We start from the raw sequence: 7,876 nt of genomic DNA, 5'->3' as shown, positions 1-7,876 counted from the left end.
GTATGCACATATGAATAAAAAAAAAGAAAATGAGAAAAAAGAAAAACCAAAATGAGAAGCACACAGCTAGTGGGTTATGGTAGGGACAGTATCAGTATGAGTAGGTGAAGAGTTCCACAGGAAGAGAAGCTGAAAAGTCTCTGGGTCATCATTTACCTTTAGCTTCCCTGAGAGTGGACAAGGGTCATTTCTGGGGATATCAGAGCATAAGTTCATGAGTGAGTCCAGGGAAATAAACCCATGGCCGAGCACAGTCAGGGCACTGGCAGGGCTGTTGTGTGGACTAGAAATCAGTTGTCTGGTGATCATGTGGTCAGATGGAGAATGGCTGCTGTGATTGTTGTGTTTCTAATCTCCCCATGGCTAGCCCTCGCCCTCAGTAGATCACAGCAGATAAGTACCGTGGGGCTAGATGCCTGTCCACGCCTGCTCCAGGCAGCTGCAGCACTGGTGGGAGGAGTGGGCAAGAGCTGCAGCAGCATGTGACCAAGACTAGCTAGCCATGGACAGAGAGTGTGTCTGAGCCGGGCTCCCTTAGGCATTCTGTTACTAGAGGACAGATGTGGCTGTTTCCTCCTTATAGAAGAACAGATGCTAAAGGCTGAATGCCATGGGGAAGTGACTAGGCCAAGGGAATACAGTCATCCCTCATGCATATCCCCCTGCATCATATCTTGCTTGCTATCTCTCTCTTCTTTTTTTTTTTTTTGCAGTGCTGGGGATGGAACCCAGGGCTTTGCATATGTCAGGAAAGTACTCTGCGGAGTGCCTTCTTCCATATAGTTTAAATAATCTGTAGATAACTTCGAATTCCTAATAAAATGTAAAGTTATACTGTATTGCTTAGGGGAAAATGACAAGAAAATAAGTTTGTGTATTCAGCTAATTGAATCCGTGGATGTGAAACTCAAAGATATGGAGAGCCAACTGTACCCACTTTCTGTTCCTCTTTTCTTCTCTTTGTTTCTTTTTATTTCTTATTATCCACACTCATTCTATTACCAGAACTTTCAATGCTCCAGGGAGGTTTCCAAAAGGGAGGAGGCCTCCATCTGGCTCTTGGGTACCAAGTTCACAATATTGTCACAAAAAAGAATTTTAGGACACATTGAGGTAGAGACCAAGGAATTTTATTAGTAAAGCAAAGCAGAGGAGAGATAGTACACAGCCTAGACCTGGGTGCAGGCACATCTGATAACAGGTACAATGAATATTTTTACATCAAGGGTATTTATAGTGAAAAAGAAGGTTGGGGGTTTGGCTCAAATTCATCTTAGGAAAAGTGCTCCCCTTTGTTCTGACAGCTGGGATATTTAATCATTCTTACTGTTTCACTATTTTTATCAATTGGGCCCAAAGATTTCAAGGTTGGTCTGCATTACATAGATGTCTGAACACCCCTTTTTTTTGTTTCTGTTGCAAAAAATGTATTTGATTACTTGAATAAAATTACAATATCTCTATCGTTAGTATTAAATGTTAAAGAAATTGGATCCTCCCCCTTTCCTCTCAACTTTCCAAGAAAGTGTATTTAACAAATCCAATTTTTTCCTTCCATACCTAATACAAAATTAAAAAAAACACTATATCACTATGTCTTGATCAAGAAGAAGCATTTGCTCTTGTAAGGAACACATGCATTTTAATGAAAGTGATATTTCTTATTGTATATACAAGAGCATCTTATTTTCTCCTCTGAAGGTTGTTCAAGATATACTTAAGCAAATTCCAGCGCACATGCTGAACAGCCCTTTAAACCAAGGATGGGTCCTGCTGGATGCTCCCTTCAAGACAGGTGACCATCTTTGCAATAAGTATTTATTTTTTTTGCAAACACTTTTTTGTGCCCAGAGGAGTCATTTCCCCAGGTAGCTGTTCCCAGGCTAAGTGTCTTTTTTTTTTGGGGGGGGTACTGGGGTTTGAACTCAGGGCTTCACAGTTGCTAAGTAGGTGCTCTACTACTTGAGCTACTCCATTGGCCCCCTATTTTTGTGATGAGTATTTTTGAAATAGGGTCTTGCAAACTATTTGCCCTAGTTGGCTTCAAACCGTGATCCTCCTGATCTCTGCCTCCTGAGTAGCTAGGATTACAGGTGTGAGTCACTGGCACCAAACTATCTTATATTTTTTCTGATAACTCATGCATTTAAGCATCTTATGCCTATTAGCTTTTTGGGTTTTCTACTTCAGGAAATTGCTCATTCAAATCCTTTGTAGATCTGTTGGTGACTGGAGATCTTTCAACTGTTTTCCTCTCTGTGTGGGATCCACGGATAGCCCTGAGCCTGTGGGAAGGCTGAAACCTTCTACACTCTGTACCAGGTTCTGCAATGCCTTTCCATATGAATTTTAGAATCATCTTGACAACTTTTTCTTCTTTCCTCCCTCCCTCCTTCTTTCTTTTCTTTCTTTCTTTCCATCCTTCCTTCCTTCCTTCCTTTCTTTCCTTTTTCTTCCTTCCTTCCCTCTTTCCTTCCTTCCTTTATTCTTTCTTTCCTTCTTTTTTTTCTTTCTTCCTTTTTTCTTTCCTTCCTCTTTCTTTCTTTCCTTCTTTCTCTTTCTCTCTTCCTCTCTTTCTTTTGTGGAACTGGGGTTTTAACTCAGGATTTGTAAAGCAGGTACTCTATCACTTGAGCCACACCGCCAGTTCATTTTGCTCTGGTTATTTTGGAGATGGGGGTCTCATGAACTATTTGCCTGGGCTGGCCTTGAATCTTGATCTTCCTGATCTCAGCCTCCCAAGTAGCTAGGATTATAGGCGTGAGCTACTCGAGACTTGTAAGGTGTCAATTTCTACAAAAAAAAAAAACCTGCTGGGACTTTCACAGGGATTACATGGAGGGAATTGATATTGTAACAATACTAAGTTTCCAACCTATTAATGCTAAGTTTTCCATCTATTTTGCTCTTCTTTCTCTTAGCAATATAGATTGCTATGGTTTGGGCGAGTGCCCCCTGAAGGACCTTTTGTTAAACATTTGGTCCCCAGGGTGGCACTATTGTGAGGTGGGACCTGTTGAGAGGTCCTTAGGTCATTGCAGCCATGTCCTCAAAGAGGATTGTGGGACCCCAGTCTCTTTTTATCTCCTCTCTTTCTGCTTCCTGGCTTGTGACATAAATAGTTTTGCTCTGTCACATACTCTCACCATGATGTACCACCCTTTCCAGAGGCCCAAAGCAATGGGGCCACTTGATCTTCAACTGAAACTTCCAGAACCATGAGCCAAAATAACCATTTTCTTCTTATAAGTTAATGGCCTCAGGCATTTTGTTAGAGTAATACAAAGCTGACTAACAACCAGGTGTACAGGTCTTTCACATCTTTTGTCAGATTTCTTTTCTTTTTTTTTTGATGGGATCTCCTATGTTGCCCAGGCTGTCTTTAAACTCATCTTGCCTCAGGCTCCCAAGTAGCTTGAACTACAGGGATGTGCTGTTATATTTATTTCTGTCATGTTTTTAGATGTTACTGTGAATGGTATTTAATTTTTTCCATGTTCCATTATTCATTGCCAGTATATAGATATTGCTATAGTTTGGATGTGTGTCCCCTACAGGATTCATCCCCAGTGGTGCTATTGGGAATTGCTGTGGACCTTTAGAAGGTGGAGCCTTATGGGAGGTCCTTAGGTCATTGGGGATGTGTCCTCATCCCTGTGGGACCCTATCAGTTCTATCTCTCTCTGCTTCCAGGCTAGTGATGTGAGTAGTTTGCTGACACGGGCTTACCACCATTGCCATCCAAGTGTCCTCACCAGAGGCCCAAAGAAATGGAGCTACCAAATCTTGGACTGGAACCTCCAGAATGGTGAGCTAAATAAACCATTTTCTTTTCATAAACTAACTGCCTCAGTATTTCTCTGTAGTAATGTAAAGCTAACACAGATATACATTGGTCTTTGAATTTGACCTTATATTCTCCATCTTGCTGGACTCACTTAGAGCTTTTTCTTTCTTTTTTTTTTTACCAGTAGATTCCACTGGATTTTTTTTTTTTGGTGGTACTGGGTTTGAACAAGGGCCTCATGCTTGCCAGGCAGGCATTCTACCACTTGAGCCACACCCTAGCCTTCTCTATTGGATTTGTGTGTGTGTGTGTGTGTTTTGAGACAAGATCTTGCCATGTAGCCCAGGCTGTTCCTGAAATCTCAATCCTCCTGACTCCACCTCTGGAGTGCTGGGATTACAGACATGCACAGACTTTTTGTACAATCATATTGCATTTTTTTTGGTGATACTGAGGTTTTGAATTTAGGGCCTCACATCACTTGAACTATGCCCTCAGCCTTTTTTGCTTTAGTTACTTTCACAGAGTCTCATGCTTTTGCCCAGGCTGGCCTTGGACTGCAATCCTTCTACTTCTGCCTCTCAAATAGCTGGGAATGTAAGTGTGTACCATCATGCCCAGTTTCTTCATACTGCATGTTAATACAGTATTACTTCTTTCTTTCCAGTCTAGATGTCTTTTATTTCTTTTACTTGCTTGATGGCACTGGTGAGAGTAACATGCTATTTTACTCTTTTTGTGTGTGTGGTACTGGGGTTTGAACTCAGGGCTTCTACCTTGAGCCACTCCAACAGCTCTATTTGGAGCTGTGGTAGGTTTTTTTGAGATAAGGTCTCGAGAACTATTGGCCTGGGCTGGCTTTGAACCACTATCCTCCTGATCTCTGCTTCCGGAGTAGCTAGGATTACAGGGAGCCACTGGCACCTGGTCCTGTCTTATTCTTGATCTCAGGGTAAGACAATTTGGCTTTTCATTACTAAATATGATGTTAGCTGTGGGCTTTTTGGAAGATGCCCTATATCAGGCTGAAGAAGTTCCTTTCTATTCCTATTTTCCCTAGAAGTTTTTTGGTTTTTGTTTTTAAAACTCAGGAATGGATGTTGGATTTTGTCAAATGTTCTTTCTGAATTTATTGCAATGATCACATGAGTTTTCTGTTTTGATTTGTTAATATGGTGAATTATACTTATTCATTTTCTCTTTTTGAGACCATTACTATCTTGTTTTTATTATAATATGTTCTTATAGCAACACTTAAAAAAATCAGCCTTCTTAGATTTTAAAGATTAAAAAGCTAAATTTTTGAGTGATGACAATGTCTACATAAAATACCTTAAGAAGATGAAGATTTTTTACATTTATGAGTAATTTATACATGTATAATTTTTTTAATTTCCTAGAAAAGGGCTTATGAGCCGTTTGGGGCTTTATATTTCAATGAAGACTTATTTGTAGGTTTTCATTTGTTTTACATGGGCATTATATTTTAAAAATTATCTCTGACTTAAAATTGGATTTTTTTTTTCACATGCCAGATTTATGGGATATTTTCTAGATTTTTCTAAAGCCAACATTATCATCAATCACATGATTACCGTCCCATAATGAGCACACTGCATCGGTCTGACACTGCAAAATGGAAATAGAGGAACAGACCACAATTGAAAAGGGGCAATGAAGAGAAACACTCCTTTATCCACACTGTTTGGCAACTCTTTAGGTTTCTACTTTTTAAAATAAAATTTGGTTTCAGCAAACTTGTCTATAATCTTTAATCTCATTAATTTTCTGATGTTAAACTAATCCTGCATTCTTGGTATGAGTACCACTTGAGAATGATGTTACCTTTTAACACATTACTGGATTGGATTTGATAAAAATTTTGTTTGTAAATTTTCTATCTCAAACTTTCACTTTATTTCTGGTGTACTGGGGGATTAAATTTAGGGCCTCACACTTGCTAGGCAGGTGCTTTATGCCTTGAGTCACTCTGCCAGCCCAAACTTGTACTTTGAATCCTAATGTTTCTTCAGATTTGCCTCCCCATCAAGCACCTATTTTCAGTATGATCCCTTAGCCTGTTCATGTCCTCTAGTCTATCTAGGATGGTTACTGAAGCTAGGACATTTCCTAAACTTTGAGTGAGCCCAAGAGAATTTAGAGCAAAGACTTGGGGATGTGAATTAACTCCTGGTAGCACTCTTTTCTTCATGAGCCATCGCAGTACCCGACAGGTTAGTTCCTAAGGAAAAAAAAGCATTTTTTTGAAGTAGGGTCTTACTATGTAGCCCAGACTGGCCTTGAGCTCACGATCCTCCTGTTTTAGCATCTCAAGAGACACCACACCTGGCTAGAAAAAAGCATTATCAAATGCTTAGGAAATTCCCTTCCCCTAGAGTATTCCTCTGCCACAGATCCCCCATTTGGTATTGCTATACTACAATAAGGATCATACAACACATGTCTCCTCTTCAGAGGGAGCCACCCTTAATCGTTGCTTCCCATTTTCCCAACCAGGAATCCTATCCCATTTGACTATTGGATTAACTTGGTATCCCGCACATGAAGGTACTAAATAAGCCCTTCAAATTCCTGCCCTTGTGTTTTTGTGGATGGCTTTTGTTTCTAAGATACTGGGGGACACTCAAGGCAGGATCTACTCTGCCTCCCCATTGTACTATGGAAGCCCTTCTCCCTTCAACCCCTAACAGAAGAGTAATAATGCTAATACTGCAAACACATGTACAGTGCTTATTATGCTCCAGGCACCATTCTATACACTCTATGTATATGAACTCATTTAATCCCTGCAATAACCCTGTGAAGTAAGTGCTACCATTGTCCCCATTTTACTGAAGAAGAAACTAAGGAAGATGGAGGTTAAGTGACTCAAATGTCCCCTTTAAACTTTATTCTTCTTAAGATACAGATTTGTTGGGTGCTAAGTTTTTTCCCTTCCCTTCCTCCCTCCCTCCCACCTTCCCTCCCATACTGGGGGTTTGAACTCAAGGCTTCATGCTTGCTAGGCAGGTGCTCTACCACTTGGGCCATGCCTCCAACCCTTTTCTTAACACTTAGAAGGTATTATGGCACTGTTTTTCAGGTTTCCATTATTAGTGTTGCAAAGTGTACTGTCTAATCATTTTTGTATATGTTCTTCCTTCTCTGAATGCTTTGAAGATCCTCCTTTGGTGATTGTTGTTCTCTGAATGTTCTTCTTTACAACTTCCCAATCTTGCTTCATGAACGTAATATTTTTTTCCTTGTTATTCTGAGGACATTTGTGTCTTTTTTAAAAAAATGTTTTTCTCCCTGCATAGTTTTTGTTTCCAAATACATGTATTTGGTTGTTAACAGCTGTGAGAAACTCTCATTGATGCCAGATTTTGCCAAAGGCACTACGGAAACCAAAGACAAAACATATTAGCGTTTGTATAGCTAGTAGGAAGAGGGGCCCCTCTACTGGTATGCAAGCATGGGCCAGTGCCACAGTTCTGTCACCTGAAAGCAAGGTTCAAATTCATATCTGCCATTTCATAGACGTTAAACAAGCTGGACGCCGGTGGCTCAGGCCTGTAATCCTAGCTACAAAGGAGGCAGAGATCAGGAGGATCACTGTTCAAAGCCAGCCCCCAGGCAAATAGTTCATGAGATCCTATCTCTAAAAAAACCCAACACAAAACAGGGCAGGTGGACTGGCGCCTGCTTAGCAAGTGTGAGAAGTTCAAGCCGCAGTGCCATCAAAAAAGAAAAAAAAGATGTTAAATCTAGAATAAAGTAATATTTACTATAACATGAAAATGTTGAGTTTAATTTTGGAAACACAGAGCAGTTTAACATCAAAAAGTTCCTATAAGAGCTGGGCACCAGTGGCTCGTGTCTGTAATCCTAGCTACTTGGGAGGCTGAGATCAGGAGGATTGTTGTTCAAAGCCAGTCCAGGCAAGTAGTTTGCAAGATTCCACCTCCAAAATAACCAAAGCAAAATGGGCTAGAGGTGTGGCTTAAGTGGTAGAACACCCACTTTGCAAGCATAAAGCCTAGTTCAAACCCCAGTCCCACCAAAAAAAAAAAAAGTTCCTATAAGAAA

At 40.4% G+C, this 7,876-nt stretch overlaps 1 long non-coding RNA gene across 1 annotated transcript; it reads left to right on the top strand.

Annotated features, from left to right (window-relative positions):
• Window positions 1-6,548, top strand: LOC141419747 (uncharacterized). Its single transcript, XR_012444408.1, has 3 exons — window positions 1-1,795; window positions 3,694-3,808; window positions 5,323-6,548. It is a non-coding gene; the product is annotated as an uncharacterized lncRNA (long non-coding RNA).
• Window positions 6,549-7,876: the final 1,328 nt, after the last annotated feature.

Source organism: Castor canadensis, chromosome X (assembly GCF_047511655.1).
Source record: "Castor canadensis chromosome X, mCasCan1.hap1v2, whole genome shotgun sequence".
NCBI classification, from domain to species: Eukaryota; Metazoa; Chordata; class Mammalia; order Rodentia; family Castoridae; genus Castor; species Castor canadensis.
This window is presented reverse-complemented; position numbering and strand designations above follow the sequence as displayed.